This window comes from Adiantum capillus-veneris, chromosome 19 (assembly GCF_014529385.1).
Source record: "Adiantum capillus-veneris isolate H3 chromosome 19, ASM1452938v2, whole genome shotgun sequence".
NCBI lineage: Eukaryota > Viridiplantae > Streptophyta > Polypodiopsida > Polypodiales > Pteridaceae > Adiantum > Adiantum capillus-veneris.
The window spans coordinates 87,494,188-87,521,231 of NC_140949.1; positions in this window are offsets into that span (position 1 = coordinate 87,494,188).

Below are 27,044 nucleotides of genomic sequence, written 5' to 3' on the forward strand. Positions count from 1 at the left end.
GTACACCCTACTATCCTCAATCAAATGGTTTGGTAGAAAAAGCTAATGGTGTCATTGCAGGCATCATTAGAAAGATGGTGAAAAACAAGACAAAGTTGTGGGATGACTTCTTGGATGGTGCCTTGTGGGCGTATCGAACCACATATAGGGAAGCCACGGAGTTCACACCATTTCACTTGGTCTATGGTCAAGAGGCTTTACAGCCAATTGAGCTAAACATTCCAACAATGCGACTTCATGGCAAATCAGCACAAGATGATCAAGAAGCATGGATGGATCGACTTCTTACCTTAGCTGAGCTTGAGTGGAAAAGAGAAGCAGCATACGAGTGCTATAAGAGGAAAGCCACACAGACAAAGGAGAAGCTTGACAAGAAACTGAAGGACAAAGGCATCAATGAAGGAGATCTTGTGCTAAGGTATGACAATCGACTCGATAATCGTTTTGATGCCAAGTTTGAAACTAGATGGCAAGGGCCATACATAGTCAAGAAGGCTTTCAATTCTAGTTACTATCAGCTTATGGACTTGAATGGTAAAGAGCACTCCAGGAAGGTAAACGGGTATCGCTTGAAGCCCTATTTGAGTCGCCTTCTACCAAAGGATCTACCAAAGATCTGTCCAAAGGCCGCTGTCTCATGTAAGTATTGTTACATGAAGCATTAGTGTAACTCCAGCCAAAATTCTGAGGGGCCAAACAATGAAGATCTTGTCAAGGACTCTGAAGCACTCTCTTTGGAAAAGATGCTCTATGATGGTACATGAATATACCATCATCCAGGGGGAGGGCTAATGATGGCCGTTTTTCGGCTCTTTGTAATTACCACAGTGAGTTACCTCACCCTACCAAAATCACCCAAACACTGTGGCTATCCCTACCATTTCACTGTACATAGGCGTGCGTGAGTCACGGGACTTTTCCCATATGTTCTTAAAAAACCCTCAATTAGCTAGTCATTGGGCTAGTTGAGCCAAAATAAATAAAAAAATAAATAAATATTATGGCCCATGCGTATGTAAATATTTCTTTATATATAGAGCCTAAATAAAAGATTTTTTCATAATTATTTTGGTATTTATTTAAATATTTCTACCTAGGTGTGTGTTATTTATGCTCTGTACATTGCCTCACCATTACCACAATTTTTTCTTACCATTTTTCATACTCTTTATTCCATATAGAAATATTTTCATGTAAGCTTCTCTTATATTTGGTGTAACTCCACCCCAACAAAAATCCAAAAAAACTAGTTTTATTTATGTGTATATTTTTTCACTATTTTGATTTTTCCCTTCCTACATCTATTTTGTTTTTTTCTAAAAAATTAGAACACCAAAAATATTTATCTTTTAATGGTAGCCTCATAATGAGAGAGATTTCTTTTGACCCCTTTATATTTTTTCCACTTATATTATTTATATTTGACATGTACATATTTTTTAGACCCCTCAATATTTGATTTTCTTAGTTGTACTATTCACTTATATCCTAATCTCAACAATATCTTCAATTATAGACCTACCAAATAAGGTCAAGGGTAGGTGGCATGCATACATGCACTATGGAGGGCTCACTCTTGGAGGTATTCAAAAGAATCATCCAAAGAAGGACCCCACAAGGACCTTGCAGAGGAAAAAAACGGTCGGTTTTGTTGAATTTTTAAAGTTCACTTGCTCTCCGAATTTGAAAAGGTGATACAAACAAAAGTTGTAGCTCGTGGGCTGAACTTTTGCCTCAAATTTTTTCATATTTTTTTGAGCTACGAGCTGTGAGCTATGATTTTTTTAGTGGACCCCAGTTTTCCCATGCTATGCAGCCACACTCTCTCTTCCACTTTATCATTTTCCTCTTTCACACACACTTCTCCACTCATCATCCCCATCTCTCTCACCACTCCTCTCTGCACACTACTCACCTTCTCCTCAACCTTGAAGAATAAGAGAAACCATGGTGAACTCATACCTCCCACACACAATTCCATTCCAAAATTGACCACCTAGTCTCATTTTCCCTCCTCCAATTTACCCATATCTATCAAAAAAACCACAAAATTCAGCCTCTTCTCTTAAAAGACAGCATCATGGTGGTTGATTACTCAGCTTCAATTATCTTGTCTCTCAAGGAAGGTCAAGAGTGGAGAAAAAATGTACCGTCAAAGCTAGTGGACCGTCAACAGGCGTCAAAATCGGCCCTACTCAAGACACTTGGAGCATCAACCTTGTAAGAAAGCCACCTTTTCTTACCTCTTAAGAGTTTTTTTCTTCCTTGTTTGTATCCCACATGGATACTCCCATTGTAAATATCCAATTCCATTTGTAAATTAATACTAACTCTACTAACACTAACCCACTATGGAAAGTCCTATCACCTCCATTTCTCTCCTCTCTCTTTCCTCACCAACTTCTTGATAATTCCAAGCAAAAGAAATTAGATAAATTGCTGAAAATCTAACCCAACCATGGTTAGAGGAGTAACCCTAGCCTTCAAAATTGCTATAAAAGGAGGGTGTAGCTAGCACAAAGGGGGAGCCATAAGCAAGAGCACTATGCTATAGCTTGAGAAGCCAAGCTCAACCTCTCTAGAAGGAGCTCTTGAGTGGAAGCTCATTGTCTTATGCATGTGCATGTGTTGTAATAGGGGATTAGCAAGGGAACTCTATGCCATTGTAAGAGAGAGAGTGATCATTCAATTGAGAGTAGGAAATCTATCATTTCTCCTACTAGTGTAAGCCCAACATTCGCTGAATCAAGGAGGGTGGATTTGGACTAAGCTTGGATACTTTGTCTCCCTTCCAACGTGAAGTAATGGACAACAATGATGCGTAAGTGTCTTGGTGTTTTTTTTAAAGTTCTTGATAGCTTGTCTCTGGTGTTGTCGTCAATCTAGCCATAAATCCCACATACTGTAAGAGGGCGACAGGGTGGAGAGGACTCCCCTGGCCTTAAGACAGTGATTGGGGTGGCTTTTCTTGTGATGTGTTGTGGTGAAATTTACGCAAGCTATGTTGAACAAATACTAATCTCACTTTGATTTGTCATGACAGATTTGTAAGAAGGTATTAATGCAACAAGCACCCCCTCCCCCTTTCTCTCTCTTTCTTAAATATATAGTTGTGTTTGCTTGATCATTGCCGATACGTTTCAAAGCAGCCCGAGCACTATCTCTCTCTCTCTCTCTCTCTCTCTCTCTCTCTCTCTCTCTCTCTCTCTCTCTCTCTCTCTCTCTACGCGTCCTAGTTCGCATCCAAAACTAGGTGGTGCCCCAAATTTGTGTAGGGTTAGGTTGCGGGTTTGTGTGTGTGTTTGTTGTTTTTTTTCCAACCCCAACCCAATTGAGCAGCACGGGAGCCTTGAAGGGTGTCTAGAGGTTGCTCTTCTTGTTGCCCGCCCCGGACCGCCTCACTGGCAGAAGAAACGAAAGAAGTAGAGGCCATGAGGAATGCCAAGGAGAGAGCAGAGATAGAACAAGAAGCAAGCCTGGATAAATTCCTTGAGCTCAAGGACCAACTAAAAGTCAAGGATCAAACCATCCAAAGGCTGCGAGCATCACCTGCTAGAGTCAGAGCTACGAGCTCGACTCAAATCATTTCTGAGAGTCAACTCTACGAAGAGCAAATGCAAGAACTTCAGAAAGAACTGACTCTCGAGAAAAAGCGGACAAGCTGAAGCAAAAAAGCAAACACTCCTCAAGCAAATTGAGGAGTTGAAAGGCCAACAAGGAGGAGAGGCAGAAAGCCCAGGGCCAGCCGCCAATGAGGGCATCGACCTCGGCAGATCCTCTCAAGAGCCACAGGATCTAACACAAGAAGAGGAGGAAAAATTGCGTAAGGCAATAGAGGAAGAGCTCAGAGAAACCACGAAGGAAGCCTTGGAGTGGGAGCAGAGGGTCTTAAAATCTATGACCATTCAGAAGATCGACGCCAGCAATCTCAGGCGCGAGTGGCTTCAACCCTCTCTCCCATATCCATTATTGAAATATGAGGCAGCTACAATAAAAAAGCGGATCAGAGAAGAGTCAGTTGTACCTCTCTACAATGCCGACACCTCAAAGCCAGAAGGAGTTAAGCTTATTGTGGATTCTCAGCCAAAGTGGAGGAAGGCTTGGCTTACAAAGTACCCACAATACCTAATCCACTTGGTAGAAGCACCTAAAAATATCATAGACAACCTCAGCTTCTGTCCTCTACCAAGGGTTAGGACGTGGAAGGCACAGGAAATTTTGCAAAGAAGCCAACCCACTTGGCTGAACTACCCAAAGCTGCCGGGCGTGAAGGAGAGTGAGAGAATAAGTGTCCAATACATGGTGAAAACCCTAACAGGCGCCATAAAGTTGTTCACTGGCTCACCTGACCTTACGTGCATTATGATGAGAAAATCTGCAGAACCATCTTAGCAGTGTTCGAGACCTTTAAGCCAGGCCAGGTGACCGACAGCATATTCTTCTTCCAGGATACATACAGATGTGCCTATGATCTGTCAGGTCAGCCTTCCAAGGAGGTGATACATGCGGTGTATCAACGGATCATGTTTCTACCATCCTATCACCTCCAGGCTTTTGAAGAAGCATTCTATACAGGGTTCTTCACCATCAATACGGACATTTTTGGCCCAACAATGCTGAACCTACATGCCAGGTACGGGACTTATAGAAGTTTCCAGATTGTATCCCAGTTTTGATAGTTAGATTGAGTAGATGGTTGATTTTGGAACTTTAGGGTTTGAGAAATTGTAAGGTATATATACCACTTTTTGACCTTAATGAAAAAACCTTTTGTCATTTTAAAACAAGTTTTGAAGTCTGTGAGTGAGCGTATTGTGTACGAGAGAGAGAGAGTGTGAGCTTCATCTTGATGCTACGTGTGCTCCGGTGGTCGGAATCTAGTGCAAAGAAGTGCAACGTGTTGCCCCCGATGAGAGCTACGCGCAGATACCTACATTGCGCGCGTACGGTTTGGTTTTGCGAGCTCCTTCTACGAGCTTCATCGGTTGTTTGGGTAAGCATACGTTGTCCGATTTTGCATTGCAGCATATCCACGCGTTCACATTGAGTAGAACTACACATTAGGCACTTTAGATTTCGGAAACGAAGACCTGCAGATTTCGGCCAGACATCCTACGTGTTTCTGCACCAGGTGTTTTGGGTTGGGATTTTGGTTCATAGACCTTAGGGAGAGTGACCTATTGGTATTAGTAGGGTCTCCTTCAAGTTCCATGGTGTTTCGAGATTGTTTGATGGGTGTTCGGCTCTAGAAAGCGTTGTAGGAAGTTTCCTCTTATGCACTCTTGAAGGCTATGACTTAGACAATTGGTAGAGACCTCTGTAGGAATTAGTTAGGAGTTGGTCGAGTGTAGGTTCACACCTTATGCTTGCTTCCAAGTGCCTGCGGGTCTAGCTTCGTCCTTAGCTGACATTACATGTTAGGTGAGTTCTCGCTGTGCTGACGTCCGTCGCGGCGTAACCGTCCAACATAGCTTCAACAAAGTCAAATTGTGCAAATGATTAGATGTGTGGTCAAGGCGGTGTTGGTTGGGAGGGCAAGGTTGTGTTAACGCTTGCCACAAGGTATCCCCTCGCCCACGGGGAGGCTGAGGACAATGCAAGAAAGATAATTCTAGGGTTGCAATGTTGCAGCGAGAAAGAGAGATGACGCAGAGAGAGATAGATGGAATATTATTAGCCTCTCTATCTACTCTATCCATGTAATGGAATTGGCCTATTACCTTGAGAATAGCGGAAATTAGAGAGAGTACTTTTGTGAAATTCCTTTGTGAATATAGCAGGTGAACATAGTTGGTGGTAGCAACATAAACATAGCATTTGGTAAACTTAGCATGAGCAATACTTTTGCAAGAGAGAGAATTTAGAGAACATGACCACAATTGAGGACTGGATTTATGTGGAGCCAGTTCCCGATCCTATATGCATTTGTATTATATTTTCTCCCATCAAGAGAGACTTGTTACAAAACAATCTTTGTGTTCCTTGTGACCTAGGTCAGGCAATGAAGATGGAAAGCTTCATGCATCACGAGCATAACATAAACTTTGTGGAAAGCATTAACTATCCCAAGACTTAGTCCCAAGACCTCAAACACCTTCGAAGGTGGAGAGAGCTAGCAGGAAATGAGGGTAGGGAAGAGGAAGAAGAAACATTTCATAGGAGAAAGAACTAGTTCCTCACTTATCATCACTCTTCTTGCTAGCATACATAATAGCATAGTAATGAAGATGGAGAAGATGGCAAGCTTAAGCATTGAAGCATGGATCTCGGTTGGATTTGCATTCCATAGCCAAGAGTGTTGGTGTAGGCTCTCAACCTCTCTACTTGCTTGGAGAAGGAGAGGGAGCTCTTGCACTTTACACAATACACAATGAGAGTATGTGTCGATGTGTGTGGGAGAGTATAGCCCCCAAGCATGCCCCCTACTTGCTTTGGTCAACCCCCCTTGTAGCTCATGCTTGAAGTTCATTGGACCCCTCACACCTAGCCAATCACAAGAAAGAGTCATACCAAGCAACAAGGGTAGCCTTGGGATAAGTGTCCCCCTTTCCCCTTTGAGAGAGAGGGCTTGATAAATGCTAAAACAATTAATTAAATTCATTAAATTATCATTGAACCCCTTGGAAGGCCAACCAATAGGCTTTAGGCACACCATGAGGGTAACCTAGCTAGGGGCTTGACATGTGCCCTACTTGCCTCTTGGGCAAGGGGTGCCCTTTGAGAGAGAGAGTGGTCAAGCAACCACCCCTCCTTCTTCCATGGCTCACCCCCTCCTTGTAGGGATTTGATTTGACTTTTGTGCCACCTCAAGCCCCTCAACCTTGGGCCCAGTTCTCACCACAAGCACAGACTTTAATCCCCTCAAGCTTGAGCTCGGTTCCCACCTCAAGTACAACCCTAGCATCTCAAGCATAGCAAGCATCTCAAGCATCTCAATTATCAATCACTTCAAGCATCTCAGTCATCAGGCATGACAAGCACCTCAAGCTTGGGCCGGGTTCCCATATCCCTAGCTTACCTAAGGTCAAAGGACTTTTAACACTAGCTATTGGAGGTCTTCAATGAAGCTAACACTAAGGTCTTATGCTCCATTGGTTAGCCTTGCTCTTTGACAGACCATCTCTTATTTGGGCCCCTTCACCATTGGCTCCGTGTTGAGATGGATCCATAAGCACATGTCTATATCCTAACCCTTGTTCCCGTTTATTATCCCACATTAAACTGAGAAAATCATTTGGGTTGGTTAGGTTATTAGATTTTATGGCAATCCCCACCTCTCTTTACAACCTAATCTCTTCCTAAGTCCTTATCTTATATGTTTACTCTCTACCTAATCTCTATCTATATCCTCTCTCTACCCTCTAAACATAGAGAGAGATAAATATCTACGCTCTCCCTACTCTATCTATCTCTACACTCTATGTATCCTCCCTCTCTCTATCTACACTCTCTACGTATCCTCCCTCTCTACCTAGTATACTTAAACTCTACACCATCTTTATCTACTCTATCCACACCTCTCTGCTCTCTTCCTAAATCCTAATCTTATTTATCTACTCTATACCTAATCTCTATATCTACCCTCAGACTCTCTACCCTCTAAACATAGAGAGAGTGCTAAATAGAGGTAAATCTCTACAGTCTCTCTAGTCCCTCTATCTATATCTACACTCTACGTATCCTCCATCTCTCTATCTACTCCCTCTATCTACATCCTAACCTTTCTCTACTCTCCCTCTACATCCTAACCTCTATCCACATCTCTCTCTCTCTCTCTCTCTCTCTCTCTCTCTCTCTCTCTCTCTCTCTCTCTCTCTACCTAATCTCTCTACCTAATCTGTATGTCTACGTACTCTCTACCTAATCTACTTAATATTTACACCCTCTCTGTCTACTCTATCCACACCTCTCTCTACACCCTAATATTTTTCTAAATCCTAACCTTATCTATCGAATCTCTATATCTATCCTCTCTCTACTCTCTCTATCCCCTAATATTGACTCTCTCTATTGCTATTCTCTATGTATTCTCCCTCCTTACCTAATCTACATATACCCCCACTCTATCTACTCTATGTACACCTCTCTACACTCTAATCTCTTTATAAATCTTAACCTTATCTATCTACTCTGCACCTAATCTCTATCTCTATCTCTACCTCCTCTCTACTCTCTCTATCCCCTAATCTTGACTCTCTCCACGTAATCTCTATCTTGATACCCTTTATCTACTCTCTCTCCCTCTCTACACCCTCTATCCTTGTTTCTCTCTTTAATCTAATAATCTCTCTCTACACCCTCTATCCCTCTTTTTCTCTCTCTATTTTTTTTTTCTAGTCTCTCATCCAATCTACTCTATTTTAACACTTCTCCTCCTTCTAATCGCTCTTCTCTCATCTCTTTTGTCCTCTCTCTAATCGCTCTTCTCCCATCTCTTTCCTTCTCTCTCTCTCTCTCTCTCTCTCTCTCTCTCTCTCTCTCTCTCTCTCTCTTCCTAATCTTGGCTCTCTCTCCACATAATCTCTATCTCTATACCCTTTATCTACTCTCTCTCCTCTCTACACACTCTCTCTCATTGTTTCTCTCTTTATCTCCACTCTCTCTACACCCTCTATCTCTCTTTTCCTCTCTCTAATCTTTCTTCTTCTCTCTTTCATCTAATCTACACTATTTTAACACTTCTCCTCCATCTAATCGCTCTTCTCTCATGTCTTTTCTTCCCTCTCTTTACTTCTCTCTCTCTCTCTCTCTCTCTCTCTCTCTCTTCCACTCTCTAATTTCACATACACTAAATTGAATATTTATCTCTCTAATCTCTCTCTAAACCCTTTTCGTCAATGTACAATTTATCATACTCTATCACTTTTTTTCTAATGTTTAATTTTTCTCTCTTTGTCTCTCTATTTTTCTTTTTGTAATTTAACATACACATCTTTCACATCAACTCACATTAAGTTGACACTAGTTTAACATTAAACATACAAGAAGTTTAATGTGTAGGTGTAATGTTTAATTTGACTTTTTCTCTCTCTATTTAAACATTTATTTAACATTAATCATGAAATCTACGTTAATCTCTACTTTAACATTAATTTAACATTAACCATTAAATTTAAGCTAATCTCTCTTTCTCCCTCTCTTTTCCTCTCTCCCTAATTACACACCAAGCAAGCAAGCAAGTATCTAAGAACTAATCACACACCTACAACAAACAATCAAAACAAGCAAAGTGAGGTCAACCAAACAAGCAAGAAGCACCTACACCAAACGTGCAAGAGGTACAAAATCTTTGAATCTAACTTTTCTAATGTGTGTGTGTGTTTAAGACAACGGGGGGGGGGGTTTGTAGAAGCTGACCTCTTGTGTTCCTCTAGCATTCGAGTCTTCTTGCGGTCCTCTTGTGTAGAGCCCTCTTGCCCCGCCCTCTCCTCTCCAACAATCATCGAGTGATGGAGCGCTTCACCAAAGATTCATTGTGTGTGTGTGTGTGTGTGTGTGTGTGTGTGTGTGTGTGTGTGTGTGTGTGTGTGTGTGTGTGTGTGTGTAAGAAAGTGAGAGAGAGAGAGAGAGGTGAGCTTTGAGAGGGAGAAAAGGAGAGAGAGGGGTGTGAGCTTTGAGAGGGAGAGAAGGAGAGAATACGACTGCAGGTGTGATGGTGGTAGGAGTAGAAGAGCAATGTATGCTGCAAAAAACGCGGCATACCGCGCTCTCTTCCTTTTTGAAATTTACAAGGTAATATGCACGGTAATATATGCGATAATATGCAAGGTAATATACGCGGTTATATGCACGATAATATTTGCGGTAATATTTAATTTACAAAACAAATCCTTCCCGCTCACCTCTCTCCCCTTTGGGCACCCCATTTTGCTCTCTCTCTCTCTCTCTCTCTCTCTCTCTCTCTCTCTATAAAATGTGGTAAAGGGTCGCAATAAACGCTATGCAAGTTTTATAGTGTCACTCTTATTCCTTAGCATAGCATAATAGCATAGTATAGCGGGTAAACATAGTTGGTGGTAGCAACATAAACATAGCATTTGGTTAACTTAGCATGAGCAATACTTTTGCAAGAGAGAGAATTTAGAGAACATGACAACAATTGAGGACCGGATTTATGTGGAGCCGGTCCCCCCTCCTATATGCATTTGTATTATATTTTCTCCCATCAAGAGAGACTTGTTAGAATACAATCTTTGTGTTACTTGTGACCTAGGTGATGCAATGAAGATGGAAAGCTTCATGCATCACGAGCACAACATAAACTTTGTGGAAAGCATTAACTATCCAAGCCTCAGTCCCAAGACCTCGAACACCTTCGAAGGTGGAGAGAGCTAGCAGGAAATGAGGTAGGGAAGAGGAAGAAGAAACATTTCATAGGAGAAAGAACTAGTTCCTCACTTATCATCACTCTTCTTGCTAGCATACATAATAGCATAGTAATGAAGATGGACAAGACGGCAAGCTTAAGCATTGAATCATGGCTCTTGGTTGGATTTGCATTCCATAGCCAAGAGTGTTGGTGTAGGCTCTCAACTTCTCAACAAGCTTTGGAGAAGGAGATGGAGCTCTTGCACTTTGCACCTCCACAATGAGAGTGTGTGTGTGTGTGTGGAAGAGAGTATACCCCCCAAGCTAGTCCCCCAAGTTGCATGGTCAACCCCCTCTTTTTGGCCTTGCTTGAAGATCATTGGCTCTCTCAATCCTAGACAATCACAAGCATGGGTCATAACTAGCAATAGGGGTAGTCCTTGGACAAGTTTCCTCCTTTCCCCTTTGAGAGAGAGGACTTGATAAATGCTTAAACAATTAATCTAATTAACTAAATTATCATTGGACCCCTCTAGGGATCAACCAATAGGATCTAGACACCTTATGAGGGCAACATGGGGAGGAACTTGACATGTGCCCTTGCTGCCTCTTCAGACTTGGCTTGCATGGAGTGAGTGTGTGTGTGTGTTCTCTCTCATACACCTACTTGTAGGGCTTGCCCCCCCTTGTGTAGGGATGTCTTGACTTTTTGGAACACCTCAAGCACGTTAGCCATGAAGCACATTAAGCACCTGAGTCATTAAGCCCCCTCAAGCACCTTAGTCAGCAAGCACGACAAGCACCTCAGTCAGTCAGCAAGCACGACAAGCACCTCAAGCACCTCAGTCAATCAGCAATGCAAGACAAGCATCTCAGGAACCTTAGTCTTAGTAAGCACGACAAGCACCTCAAGCACCTCAGACAGCAAGTACAAAAAGCACCTCAAGCTTGGGCCGCCCACCTCAAGTACAGCCCTAGCTTGGCTAAGGTCCAAGGCCTTTAAACACTAGCCTTTGGAGGTCTTTAATGAAGCTAACCCTAAGGTCTTTAAGCTCCATTCTAGCATTGCTCTTTGACAGACAATCTCTCATTTGGACCCTTTTGACTTTGGCCCCGTATTGAGATAGATCCATAAGCCATATCTATATTCTAACCCTTGTTCTTGTTTATTCTCACACATTAAATGATCATTTTAATACGAGAAAATCACTTGGGTTGGTTAGATATTATATTTTATAACATTACCTCTCTCTTGAAATCATAGTCGTCCTCGTCGACTATGAGGTAGAAGAGATAAAGCCTTAGTCATTAGTCGATGTTTCTTAGCGGGGGTAGAGGATCCCTTTTTACCCTACGACATCACTCCACGATGGATGACTGATCCATTTGGGTCTTGGGAGACTTCGCTGCCACAAGCATGTCTGCTCTTGAGTCCATTTCATTCTCCCAAAATAGAGTGACAAATTCTACTTGGTGTTTGAGAGACATCTTCATCACAAACATGATTCTAAGCATGCATATTACTTGAATTTGTGCACAAGAAAAAGAGAATTAGTCTTATAAGACAAAAATGTTGATCATTTAAAAGAAATATTTGCATTTTTCTACTCTAATGTAGCATTGTAAGCATTGACAAGGTTCATACTATCCTTAGGCTATATTCTTTGCATCAATCTAGCATCTTCAAAAGGATAATTTTTGAGCATAATAAGATACCATCGGATAATCTTACCATGTTGTAGTACCTTGTCTTCATGCCGAAGGATAGCTTTGGGTTGTAGCACCTCTTCTTGGTCTTCCATTTCTGGAGGGTCTTCAATAATTGGTTCTCGTGGTGGCTCTCCTTTGTAGGGCTTAAGTAGTCTTACATGAAAAGCATTGTGTATGAGCCAATGGTTGGGCAACTTGATTTGATAAGCCATCTCATTGATTTGCTTCAAGATTTAAAAAGGACCATAGTATCTTTTTGCTAGTTTAGCATAATACTTTTGATGGCCCATAGGATTTTTGCCCGTTGTTTGCCTCAATCAAGACTTGGGAAACTTAAGTAAGACCCAATCATTTTCTTGAATGTTAAGGCCCTTCTATGCTTATCAGTAGCCTTTTGCATTTTTTTGAGAGGTGGATATAGCCTTCTTAATCTTTTGGAAAGATTCTTGTAGATCACGGCTATACTCATCAGCAACGAAGATCATCCCATGTACTTTAAGTAGCAAGGGAATTTTAGGTCTTCCTTCTATGATCTCAAAATGTACCTTTCTCGTAGGAGTATGGACAATATTATTGTATGCATACTCTACCAGGGGTAAGTAATTTTCCCATTGTGAGCATTGATCTACTTCTATAACATAAGTCTTTGGTAGATCGAGGATTGTAAGATTGGCTATCTCACTTTGGCCATCCGTTTGTGGGTGATAGACCAAAGAGAAATTCAATCTTGTACCTAGATTTTCAAAGAGAACTCTTTAAAAATTAGTGGTCATTCTAGGATCTCTATCTGACACGATGGATGTTGGCAATCCATGGTGTTTAAAAATGTGATATATGAAGAGAGTTACCGTTTGGTGTGCCTTAATAGTCTTTTTGACAAGAATAAAGTGTGCTTGCTTGCTAAACATGTCTACTATTGTCCAAATTCCTTATTTCCATGGATAGACTTGGGTAATCCAAAGATAAAATCCATGGATATACTCTCCCATGATGAATTAGGGATTAGCAATGGTTGGAGTAGTCCAGGTTGCTTCCCTCTATCATATTTGGTCTTTTGGCATACCACACATTTGGATACATACTCTTGTATGTCCACTTTCATGGTAGGCCAATAGAAGTATACTTCTACTCCTTGAAGATTAGGTTGAATCCCTCAATGCCCCGCATATGGAGGAGCATGGGACTCATACATAACTTTCTCACAAAGGGAGTGAGTAACACATAGCTTGTTGCCATGGAGAAGATAACCATCCTGCAACGTGAATGGTTCCTCTTTCTTCCCTAAGGCAAGGGCTGCCATTATATCTTTAAAGTCAGGGTCAGTACCATACTCATCTATCATATAAGATAGATCATTGTGAGTTGCTATGGACACCGCATTGACAATTAGTTGTCGTGAAAGTGCATCGGCCACTTGATTGTGCTTACCATTAATGTGAGCAATATGAAAATAAAATTGCGAAAGAAAATTTTCCCACCTGATTTGTTTGTCGGAAAGCTTGGTTTGCGTCATGAAGTACTTGAGACTTTGGTGGTCCATTTGAAAAATAAATGGAGTCCCCAATAGATAGTGCTTCCATGTGTCTAGGGCATGTAAAATAGCTAAAATTTCTTTTTCGTACATGCCCAAGACCCGTCCATTGGCATTGAGCCTTCGGCTCTCATATGCTATGGCATGCCCTTCTTGAAGCAAAACTGCTCCAAGGCAATCACCACAAGCATCACGTTGGAGTCAAATGACTTTGAGAGATCCGAAATCATAAGGACTGGTTGGAAGGTAAGCTTCTCTTTGAGCTTGTCAAAATCATTTTGCTCTTTAGCAGTCCATGAGTACTTAGTGTTCTTCTTTGTTAAGTCATGTAATGGTCCTACTATGTGAGAGAATTTTGCTATGAACCATCTATAGTATGCACACATACCGATAAAGCTTCATAGCTCATGTAGTTCCTTGGATTAGGCCATGCCTTTATTACCTCTAATTTAGAAGTATCCATACGGATACCATCCTAAGAGATAATATGACCTAAGTATTGAATCTCTTGAAGGAAAAAATTGCTTTTCTTTTGATTGATAAAAAGCTTGTTCTCCCTTAAAGCTTGAAAAAACACATGACGATGTTGCTTGTGCTCCTCCAAGGACTTGGAGTAGATGATGATATCATCAAACAACACTCCAGTGAATTTGCGATAGGGAAGACCAAACGTTGTATGGAACGCCATGTTTAGGATATCTTCATTCACTATCCTTATTTGATGATAACCACTTTTAAGATCGATCCTATTGAAGTAGATCAAACCTTGTAGCTTATCAATTAGATATTCTACCCACAATATGAGAAATCTGTTTTTGATAGTGATATGGTTTAGCGCTCGATAGTCCACACACATGCGATATGTACCATCTTTCTTTTGCACTAAAAGGACTGGAGAACAAAAGGGAAAGAGCTAGGCCTCACCATCCCTTTGTCTACCAATTCTTGTACTTGCTTCATGATCTCCTCTTATTGAGCTTGGGAAACTCGATAAGGAGGCTTGTTAGGTCGTGAGCTTCCTGGTAGGAGCTCAATTGGATGGTCATCATCCCACCGTTTTGGAGGTAAGTCCAAAGGGATATCATCATCGATAAAAACATCTTGGAATCCATTTAGAAAATTAGACAAGTCTAACTCCTCTTGATTCCTATCATCTTCATTTGATAAAAAAATTAGGACTTTTTATAGATTAGACAAGTCTAACTCCTCTTGATTCCTATCATCTTCATTTGATAAAAAATTAGACAAGTCTAACTCCTCTTGATTCCTATCATCTTCATTTGATAAAAAATTAGGACTTTTTATAGATTGCTTGACAAAAATCATGTACGCAAAAGCTGAGCTTTTCATCGATTTGTCAAAAGCAAGAGAATTTACAAGGGGTATGGTACGACCAGGATCATTAGCATCTATGTACATGTTCTTATCTCTATACTTGAAGTACAACCTTCTTTTAGGGAGCTTTACATTAATAACAGCCATATGGTCAAACCATGGTGCCCCTAGGATGACATCTTCGTGCTTGAGAGGGGAGATGAAGAAATCTTCTTTGTCAACACAGCCTTGGACATGAAGCCTCAATTTCCCAATCAAGGGAGTAATTGCGGCTTCTTGCCCCTTGAAGGCTCCATTGGCTACAACTACATCTCCCATCTCGTGAGCTTAAATGCCTAACTTGGTGGCCAAACTCCGTGGATATGAAACTGTGAGTAGCGCCAGGGTCAAACAGGATGAAGGCATCATGCTCCCTTCGATCCCTTTCCCCAAGCATAGGAGAGAGGTGATCCTTTGCAATAAAAATCTTCTTTTGGAGCTTTGATCATGGAAGCTCTAGAAGTCTCATTGCAGGCATTTCTTTTGTGGCAAGAACGGTAGCCATGTCCTTGCTCCCTGCACTTGAAGCATTTGTGGTCCTTACAAAAAGCTTCTAGTTCTTCAAGAGAGAGTTTATTTTTACCTTTGTAAACTCCCTTCTCCTTGGACCGGTTGTTGTTGTTGTTGGAATTGCCTTGGGCAGAATTTTGGCCATTCTTTTTCCCCTTTGCATCATTTTTGTCTTTGCTTTCCATGGGCTTGGCATTCCTTTTAGCCCCATGTTGGAGTGCAAAGAAACCATAGTGTGGTGGATTACTTTGGTGATAGAACCAGGCCATTGGGAGTTGACGTACTCGGCCATCTCTTCAAGTAATCCCGCACAGAATTGTTGCTTTTGCTTGGCAAAGTCTATCTTTTGAAAGACAGTATCCTTCAGATGTAAATCCCAAAACTTGTCCACATATTTGTGGATAGACATTCGGTAAGCACTTTGTCCTTTTGGTAAGGACTTTGTCCTTTGCATCACTTGCAAGGAATTGCTTCATGATAGAAATTTGTAGAGTTTTCCATGTCTTTGGGGCTTTGTCGTTGCCATGAAGGCTAGCCCCGATTGATGAGCAGGTTTCGGAAAGTGCATAGCTACATGATATAGCTTGGAGGACTCTATGAAGCCCTCATCTCCAACGGCCGCATCAAATTGCTGGATGAAGGCCAATACTTTGTTGGTAGCACCAAAGATGTTATCATAGGTAATAAAAGAGATACTCTTTCCTCCCCCTTTGAATTTCTTGAGATTTTGGGACCTTCTCCATGCGAGGTAGGATTTGTGATGGCCTCTCCTCTTGTATTCTCTAGGAGAACATCCCACTGTTTTTGTGGGAAGAGGAGGAAGGTGAAGAAGAAGGAGAATAGGGTGACCTCTTTCTTGCCGTTTTCTTCCTTTGTTTTCTCTCTTCCTTTTCAAAGTGACAAGGAGAAGGGATGTGGGTTGACCGTTTCCTCTTGGGAGGAGTTGGCGATTGTCTAGACCACCATCTTTGTGGAGCCACATCTTCAGAGGAACTTAGGGATTCACTTCTTTCTTGTTCTTTGGATGCCTCCTCTCTTATGGGAGAGAGTCTTCTTTTGGGAGTCTCATCAAGAAGCCTCCTAAGCTCTCTCTCCTCTTAGAGAAAAAGGAAAATCCCATAAGCACAAAGTTGTTGAATAACTTCGGCTTGCAAATCAGGGTTGCCCATAGCTTGTTGCAACCTAGTAACAAGATAATTAACAAACATGGGGGAATCATCACTAGCACCTTCATGTGAAAAATCAAAGTTATCAATGTTCATTATACTCTCTTGGTTATTTTCAGCCATGCTAATTAAACTTATGTATAAATTACTTTGTGCTTTGGTACCCTCAAAAACCTTAGTCACTACTCTTCTTTACCTTTGAAAATATGTTCTGAAGTAGCCACACCCGTGGTTTTAGACATTGTTGATGGCAAAGACTAGTGCAGAGAGTCAAACATTTCTCAATTGATTATGGTTCCTGTTGAGCTTGCTAGTAGCTCAATAATGGTTAAGCCAAAGGCAAGCCCCGAGAGAGTCCATTATTAAGACTATAGTTCCAGATGGTGTACCTTGAACCTAGTCCTTCTCAACCAAGATAATAGATCCCTGTCCCACTTACCCTATTGCAAAAAACAGGTCCAACCTTTCATGAACAACTTAAGGACCTCTCTTCTTAAGTAAGAAAAGAGAAACCAACAGCTCTGATATCAATGTAATGAAAATGGCATATGAACTTTGAGAATAGCGGAATTGAGAGAATTAGGGTGAGAATTTTCTTGTTGACTTGGCATGAACAATAATTTTTCAAGAGAGAGAATTAGAATTTAGAGAACATGACAACAGTTGATGACCGGATTTATGTGGAGCTGGTCCCCCCTCCAATAGGATTTTGTATCATAAATTCTCCCATCAAGAGAGAGAGACTTGGTACAATACAATCTTTATGTTCCTTGTGACCTAGGTGATGCAATGAAGATGGAAAGCTTCATGTATCACAAGCATAACATAATCTTGCAAAAGCATTAACCATCCCCGACCTCAGTCCCAAGGCCTCAAACACTTTCAAAGGTGAAGAGATCTAGCGGGGAATGAGGGTAGGGAAGAGGAAGAATAAATATTCATAGGAGAAAGAAATAGTACCTCACTTATCATCACTCTTTTTGCTTAGCATAGCATAATAGCATAGTAATAAATATGGAGAAGATGGCAAGCTTAAGCATTGAAGCATGGCTCTTGGTTGGATTTTCATTCCGTAGCCAAGAGTGTTGGTGTGGGCTCTCAACTTCTCAACAAGCTTGGCGAAGGAGATGGAGCTCTTCCACTTTGCACTTCCACAATGAGTGTGTGTGTGTGTGTGTGTGTGTGTGTGTGAGAGAGAGAGAGAGAGAGAGAGAAAGAGAGAGAGAGAGAGAGAGAGAGAGAGAGAGAGAGAGAGAGTACCCCCCAAGCTAGCCTCCAAGTTGCATGGTCAACCCCCTCTTTTTGGCCTTGCTTGAAGATCATTGGCTCTCTCAATCCTAACCAATCATAGGCCTGGGTCATAACTAGCAAGGGACAAGTTTCCTCCTTTCCCCTTTGAGAGAGAGGACTTGATAAATGCTTAAACAAGTACTTTAATTAACTAAGTTATCATTGGACCCCCATTAGGAAAAATATGAACCCCAAGAGGGCCTTCTAAGAACAACCAAGTCAACAATATGACATAAGAGGGGGGCATGGATAGCCCATATCTACGTACCTCAAAACTATATCATGTAACATATCTATGGAAAGAGATCGGCAATGAGATTCAAATGCACTATTGTTCGACAAATTCAAAGTTAAAGTGCTCATGTTATGGGAATTCAAAACAATGCAAAAACTGGTGGGACTGTGGCCACATAGCCATTCTCATTGGTGTGTAGAGAGCATATTCCAAAAGCATCTTTGACCGTAAAGGGCCCTTTTGGGGTTCATATTTTTCCTAATGCCTCTAGGGATAAACCAATAGGCTTTAGGCACCTTATGATGGCAACATGGGGAGGAACTTTACATGTGTCCTTGTTGCCTCTTTAGACTTGGCTTGCATAGAGTGAATGAGTGTGTGTGTGTGTGTGTGTGTGTGTGTGTGTGTGTGTGTGTGTGTGTGTGTGTTCTCTCTCATGCCCCTACTTGTAGGGCTCGGCCCCCCTTGTGTAGGGATGTGCTTGAATTTTTGGAACACCTAAAGGTCTTCAAGCACCTTAGTCATTAAGCACCTCAAGCACCTTAGTCAGCAAAGCATGACAAGCATTTCAAGCACCTCAGTCAGCAAGAATGACAAGCACCTCAAGTTTGGGCCGGGTTCCCACCTCAAGTACAGCCCTAGCTTGCCTAAGGTCTATGGACTTTTAACACTAGCCTTTTTGAGGTCTTTAATGAAGCTAACCTTAAGTTCTTTAAGCTCCATTCCAGCATTGCTCTTTGAGATACCATCTCTCATTTGGACCCTTTTGACTTTGACCCCGTGTTGAGATAGATCCATAAGCCATGTCTATATTCTAACCCTTGTTCCCGTTTATTCTCCCACATTAAATGATCATTTTAATATGAGAAAGTCATTTGGGTTGATTAGATATTAGATTTTATGACAAGGGTCGGTTCAAAATTGGGTCCTTGTCTTGGGACGTGTCGACCGCCAATAAGAGAACAATTTTACTCCAAGTTTAAAACATCATCCCCCAAGTGTTGGAGTGGTTAGATGCAGTATCAAGAGATGCATGATCGTCATATTTGGGGTTCGAGCCTTGCTGGCAAGAGTTCTCTAGTTATCCCCCTCATTGGCTTCTTACTGGTGGACTCTTTTGTTACACAAAGAATTTTGTGCAGCTTCATTTGACCTGCGCGCTTCATCGTTCATGTTATGGCTTCTGCTGAAAATACACCTTTCCCTCAGCTATTGATTGCACCCTCCTAAGCTGAAAATAGCATGGCACAGAGTTCGCAATCTGTCACCTCGCTTAGATGGCCTTGTACCTGCCCCTTGAACCTATGCTAAGAGGGTTTAAGAGATGTCTTTTCAGAATAACTTAAGGCTTATTTACACCAAGAATTGGTCAATGATTTTCGCAAGCTATCTATCCTGATGTGTGAAAAATCTCTCTTCTTCACAAGGAAGCCTCCTTTTGATGAGGAGGTCAACATACACTTATTCTACAGCCATAGAGTTAGTTTTTTGCAAAATTGACATTCTAATGGCAAGGGCTCTTTCCAAGCAATAGTCGAGATAGATCTACAAAGGTAATAACTTTCCAAGGCAACATTGTGTACACATTACCTATTAGGACATAAGACCTAGGGTTACCACAACTAAGAGCCTAGAGCTACAAGCATGTGGATATAGGGGCTACGTGGATTCCTATTCCTATGGGTGGAGAGGTGGAAAGGGGTTTTGCATATAAGAAGCAAGGCTAGTCTATATAAGGACTTGGCTGGGAGGAGCTTTCATGTGCCAATACTACATATTCTAGCATCCCACAAAAAGGGTTGTGTTAAGCTGGAGGAATGATTGTAGCATTCATCGATAATTAACACAATGTTGTTAATCACAATATTAAATAAAAATGGACTCAATATGGGTGCAAAAGTAAAATGGCAATGCATTTGATTAAAAATGAACATGATATAGAGTGCTTTTGGGCTTGGTCATAGAAGCCCGGTGGAAAATCGAGAGCTTTAGTATGCCTCCAGGATTATTGTTCGCAAGGGATGGAGGCAGCACAAATAGAGGCTTTTGAACCAGCCAATAAGATTAGCGCAACGGAAACCTGAAAGTGAATCAGTGGTGAGCAAGAGGTTGAATTGCACCCTGTGTAGTTTGCATTGCAAAGTGCCCATCAACTTCTCATTTTCGGGGGGGGGGGGGTTATCCAAGTTCTCGTGGGTCCAAAAGAGGAATTTCTATGTGTCTCCCAATAGTTTTGCGCCAACTTGGACCCTTACTCTCTATCGTTGGGTCATTTGAACTCGGCCTTATAGCCCAAGGCTAGTCTTCTAAAAGCATAAACGTCATGGACCTTCTTCAATGCAATTTTTGGACCTCATTTGATGCATGCTTCATAGGTCATGGATGCATGCATTCATATATGCCTCATGGAAGTGTATGACCATCATGTCATGGAGAGAGAGGGTATTCCCATAGCACTCCATGGCTAAGGAAATCCCAACAAACTCCCCCTTGAAATAGTCCTGGATACTCTAAGTTAATTTATCTAGGGTTTGGGTTGGGATGGCACACTGATACATTATAGGTGGTTCAATTTGATTCATCACTCTATGCTTCACAAAGGTGGCCATTTAGTCATGCGTAGATTCAATTATAGAGTACATCATAATCATACAAGGAGTTGAAAACTCATGTTGTTTCATGTGTCTTTGTCGTGTCTTCATGATTCTTCTTCTTATTCGTGCCTTCATTCGATCGTGCTCATGTCCTTTGAGTGTGGATGATGTTGTCTCCATGTTTGAGTGTGATTATTTTCAAGTTTATTTGATGAAAATTGTGTAAACATGAGTGAATGTTTGATGCAAAAGCGAGAGTCCTAGGTGGTGGTCACGCAAGGCTCAATTTTCAGTAACTTAGGTAGATAGTTGAGCCGCATTCTGGTTATGCATAACGTATTGATCCAACTTAGTACTACCAAGGATAGCCTTTTGTTAATTGTGTTGATTTTGGCATAGTTGCATTAGGGGGGTTGTTATACATTTAATGCGGACAGCTTTCCAAGAAATCAACATTCTCTCTCTTCTCTACCTACTAGCAAAGGTAATATCCTCCGGGTATCCTCCATGCATCTTTTGTTGACTACCACATGCAGGTACTTGTTGTTATAACTATGCTCATGCATGACCATGACCATGGCTCAATTATCACTCATTCAATACGTGGGAGGCTTATTTGTGTTAGTTACCCAAACAGATAATTGAACTCTCGCATCACCACCACCTTACCAAATAGAGAGACTCTCTCTATGAGAGAGTCTATTCCCGTACAATTTTACAGTCATTATGTGGTGAAAGCATGCTAATGTGTCATGATTTTTGTGCTATCGTTAGCATGTGCCAACAAGCATATCTTGTAAGCATAAGGAAAGTGTTGTCTTTCAAGTGTGTGGGCCTCCATCATGAGCTATATAAAGTGTATAAATACTTTTAAAAAATTGGACCGAAGTGTATTTTGATTTCAAATGCTTGAACGTTTATGTTGAGATGTTACTTTGAAGGTGTGGTGCAGTCATGATGCATGGTGTCGTATCACAGGGGACTTGTTGTGCTCTATGTGTGAGCCACTAAGGCTACAAAAACACAACCCATGTGTAGAGACGCTCACAAACACAAACGGTGTGTCACTCACCTTTGTCTTTCTATCGTTGTAGGAATCTTGTGTTTCCATGAAGAGGGAGGCTGTCGTCACCACTGCTCAACCGCCTTGCCACTGCTGTAAGGTCACTCACTCACCCTCGCTTGCACACACACACTCTCAAACACCCACACACAACACGAGTCTACAATGTAGAGAAGGAGAGCAAGCAAACCATACATTCAAGAATAAGATAAAAGTTAGGGTTACAAGCCCTTATGTGAGTTGCCCCAACCACACTTGGCCGACAATTAGTATGCTCTCTCTCTCTCTCTCTCTCTCTCTCTCTCTCTCTCTCTCTCTCTCTCTCTCTCTCTCTCTCTCTCTCTCTCTCTCTCTCCTAAGAGTGGCGTACACCTATCATCTGCAATCACCCATGAATACATGTGTGGAGACAACAAACCCGGTCCATAGCTCAATAATAATAACAAAGATGACCAAAGTTAACATGTCTCCCTTCCTATTGTAAATTCCAACGTCAAAATTTAAGAAGGTGTGTTCAAAAGTAGGAACTTGGTGGGTCCATGCAGATGGGTCTCGTAGTAGTTAAACATCTTGATGGGAGTACTGGCCCATGGACATGCTCTCAATCAAGAAGTTTAATACTACAAGAGGCTGCACTGGTCCTCTGCAAGAGCTCAACTCTTTAACTTCACTCAAATATTGCAAAATCAATCAAAAATGGCACAGTAACTGCATTCTCATAAGAACATGGATAATTAAAAATCATATGCAGTGAACAAGCACATAGAGTGATTGGTAACAGAAATTAAACAATTGGCTGAGCAGTAAACATTAAAATGCAATAGAATCAAACACATAAGTACTTGTAAAGGTCAACGAATCAAACGGTCTAGGGTCGCTAATTTAACTGTCAATAGGCACTAAAGATCAATTATTAACACCATGGGCAAGCTTCTTGATTCTCTATGGTCAATTAAGTTGTTTAAACGCGAGAGCAGAGTGTTTCATGTCCCACGGATGACTAGAGGCTATACCTAGAAGACCGCCTAGTTAAGATACAATAAAGGAAATCATACATGAAATCATCATCTGAATGGTTCCCTTTGTTTGACCCCCAAAGTGCTTATGATAGATGCTTTGTTTTCATGTAGCGCCTTAATTGATCTTTTGGGCTCTCTTTGGTTCACATTGATTCAAAGTCATTTGACGTGTGTGCTTATTTTGTATGCTTGGGGATTTTTGCTTCTCAAGGAAAAGGGCCCACACTAGGAACCTCTAGGACTCTAGTACCATAGGAAATACATGTGAGTGAAATACCAAATCAAATTGGGATTTATCTTTTTGCTTAAGGTTTTACATTGTTGGCACTTTTTCTTTTTGTTTTTTGGTTGTTTTTATTTCATTGCATTTCCATTTTGTAACTTTGGGGGCCATTTTGACATTCTTTGTAATGGGATTGGCGTATTAACTTGAGAGTAGTGGAAATTAATGAGAGTACTTTTGAGAAATTACTTTGTGAGCATAGTGGGTGAACATAATTGAAGATAGCAACATAGACATAGCAATTAGTTAACTTGGCATGAGCAATACTTTTGCAAGAGAGAGAATTTAGAGAACATGACAACAATTGAGGACCGGATTTATGTGGAGCCGGTCCCCCCTCCAATAGGCATTTGTATTATGATTTCTCCCATAAAGAGAGACTTGTTACAATAAAATCTTTGTGTTCCTTGTGACCTAGGTGATGCAATGAACATGGAAAGCTTTATGCATCACAAGCATAACATAAACTTTGTGGAAAGCTTTAACTATCCAAGCCTCAGTCCCAAGACCTCAAACACCTTCGAAGGTGGAGAGTAGCTAGCAGGGGATGAGGATAGGGAAGAGGAAGAAGAAACATTTCATAGGAGAAAGAATTAGTTTCTCACTTATCATCACTCTTCTTGCTAGCATACATAATAGCATAGTAATGAAGATGGAGAAGATGGCAAGCTTAAGCATTGAAGCATGGCTCTTGGTTGGATTTGCACTCCATAGCCAAGAGTGTTGGTGTAGACTCTCAACCTCCACTTGCTTGGAGAAGGAGAGGGAGCTCTTGCACTTTGCATAATGCACAATGAGAGTGTGTATGAATGTGTTTGGAAGAGTATACCCCTCAAGCAACCCCCTAGCTTGCTTTGGTTGACCAATAGGCTTCAGGCACACCATGCGGGCAACATGAGGAGGAACTTGACAAGTGTCGCTTATGCTTTCTTTGTACGAAGTATGCCTTATGCAAGTGTGTGGGTGTTCTCTCTCATCCCCCCTCTTGTAGGACTCGCCCCCTCCTTGTAGAGGGGCACATCAATGGGAAGAGGTACCAACACTTATTGAAAAAAATAGAAACAACATAAAGAGCCCTAACCTATCTATCTATACCCCCCTATAGGGTTAAGGAAATAGGATATTGTTAGGTATTCAAGCTTGGATTTAGTGGTCTAAACCCATAGGAATCGGACCTTGAGGCATGCAAATAAGACTCGGTTACCTTTTTAGTGTGCATGGCGAGTTTGGCTTTATATATTGTAAGTTTGTTTACACAAATAATAACATCAAGCATAGCGTGTGTTTTTGGTTCTCTTGCTATATCAAACTCTCTCTCTCTCTCTCTCTCTCTCTCTCTCTCTCTCTCTCTCTCTCTCTCTCTCTCTCTCTCTCTCTCTCTCTCTCTCGTTTTGCACCAAGCTTGCTCTCCATGAGTCCTGCAGACCATCACCCACCATAGTTGGCATCACTCAACACTAGTATCAGAGCCACGTTCTCGGACTTGGCTCGACACGGTGCAGGAGCAGCCACCTGCTGCTGCAGAGAGGAAGCAAACATGTTGACTTGCTTGAAACCAATCACCATCGAACTTTGCAAAAGCGCCTTGGCTTGAGCAGCTATTTTCAACGCCTGGACTCCTGCTCTTTCCGCCTTCTCAGCTTGCTGCGAACAATAATCCTCCAACTCTCTGTTGTTTGCGCTAGTTTATGGTATTACAGAACTCGTTTCTTTTTTCTCCAATTTTCAAACTTAATTTACCCCTTCAAGAGGTCATACACGCGAGCTTATTACCCTCGGTGCTTGTCAATACTCATGGTCGATTAGCAAGTGATCTTGAAAGCTATCTTTCAAGCCCCACTTCTAGATTAGTGGCATATTGGTAAGCTTTTACAGAGAGTTTACAAGGCCCAATTTGAATGGCGTTAAATCAATCAATACCTTTAAAATGACTCACATTTTTTTTTACTATCGGTGGTGTGGACAATCCAATTGCATTCAACAGTGGACTTCAACATCAAACTCCTTTGCCAGTTATCATGGCATCAAAGGTGGATCAATTTAATGGATTTGGCTTCCACACCTAGCAAATTAAAGTGAAGGGATATCTAATGCAGAAGAATTTGTGGAGCGTTGTCAAGCTACTATTAGCCAAAGAATCAGGCACATCCGCTGCAGTTTTTACCAAAGCGTTATCTGCCGAGAAACAATGCAAGGACAAGCAAGCATTAGGTATAATTTTGACATCTCTCGAAGATGATTTTATTCATTATCTGGATGACATGCAATCTTCCAGCTCTACCTAGATACAAGTAGAGAAGGTTTTTGGTGCTAAAGCTAAGTATTCAATGATGAGTCTAAAGATGGAGTTGTATTCTCTTGCAATGCATGCTGATGAAAATATTACATCTTTAGTTAACCGGCTGAAGAGTATTAAAACTCAACTTGTTTATGTCGAAGCCCCAGTACCAGAAGAAGATCTCATAGCCGTTTTGTTAAAAATTTTGCCCGATAAATTCCATCAGATTGTTATTGTTTTAAAGGAGAACGATTTGCTGCCCTCCTTGAATGGTATTATCAATTCATTCTAAAAAGAAGAACAAAGGGTACCCCGTACCAATTCTCCTATTGTTCCTGGTGCATATACAGTCTCCAATGCAGTATCCCCCATCAGTTCTTCTGATACTTCCAGTGCTTATGCAGTCACTAATTGTGATGCTACCTCAGCTTCATCTTGACCATTTAGTGGTACCAAATCTTGTGCCATTTATGGGTGCAACAATCATCAGACAAAAGACTTTTTCAAGAAGAATCCTTGTGTTCACTGTGGTAAAACAAATCATCCTTCGAATAGATGCTTTCAAAAGGGTAAAAATCAAATTCATATGATTGAGGGAGACACCGAACCTCCAATATATTTTGTTGACAATAAAGCTTTTTAGTTCAACTCTTTTCATGTTTTTTAGTCAAAATAAATTGTACGGGCTATAAACACTGCCACACATGAGTGGTAAGACCACCCACGTTATCAATTTTTTGCTCAAGTCTTCTTTTGTCCTACTTTTCATGAGGTTATATGGGTACACCTTAAAGCCAAGGTTTGGTCGTGAACCAAAAACTCCACTCATTGGTAGCTAATTTTTTGACCTACACCTTATCTGTTCAAGGGGGGTTTTCCTATCATAGCACAAGGTTATGGATATACCAGAAATCCTTGGTTGTGAGACAATCTAAAACTCACGGTTGACAAGTACACCAAAAACTTGAGATATCATGAGAGTGGTCTGTCTAGTTCAGGCTTGAGGGGGGATTGTTAGGTATTCAAGCCCGGATTTAGTGGTCTAAACCCATAGGAATAGGCCCTTGAGGCATGCAAATAAGACTCAGTTACCTTTTTAGTGTGCACGGCGAGTTTGGCTTTATATATTGTAAGTTTGTTTACACAAATAATAAAATCAAGCACCCCTTCCTTGGGTAGATCATACCTTTGGAAAGATGTTGTCACCCTTTGAAACCACTTGTTCCAAGTTGTAATGGATAAAGACTTTGACCAATAGCTTTTCACCACCCTATACACTTCATCAAGTTGTAGGGGTGGTAAGGTACTCTCCCATGATCTTACTCGTAACGTTGCTTTAGGTGGTGAAATTACAATGGGAGGTGTTACTTATTTCTTGTTTTTTTGGATATTTACGGTGGTAGGTGGAGATTATGTAGAAGCTTGTATTTCTGTGGATGAACTACATGAAGCTTCATTTGACTTTCCTATTCCTAAGCTAAGTGATACAAATTGTTCTTGCTTGGGTACACAAACTAGCCCTAGAACAAGTGTGTCATATTACGTTATCTTTCCCTTTCCTTGGTCTTCAATCGGCTCCATAGTTACGAGATTTGACTCACATGGGTCTATAGGTGACAGGGAAGGACAAAATTTACGTTTAGGCACCCAGATTTGATCAAACCAGTCACAGTAGCCTTGGGC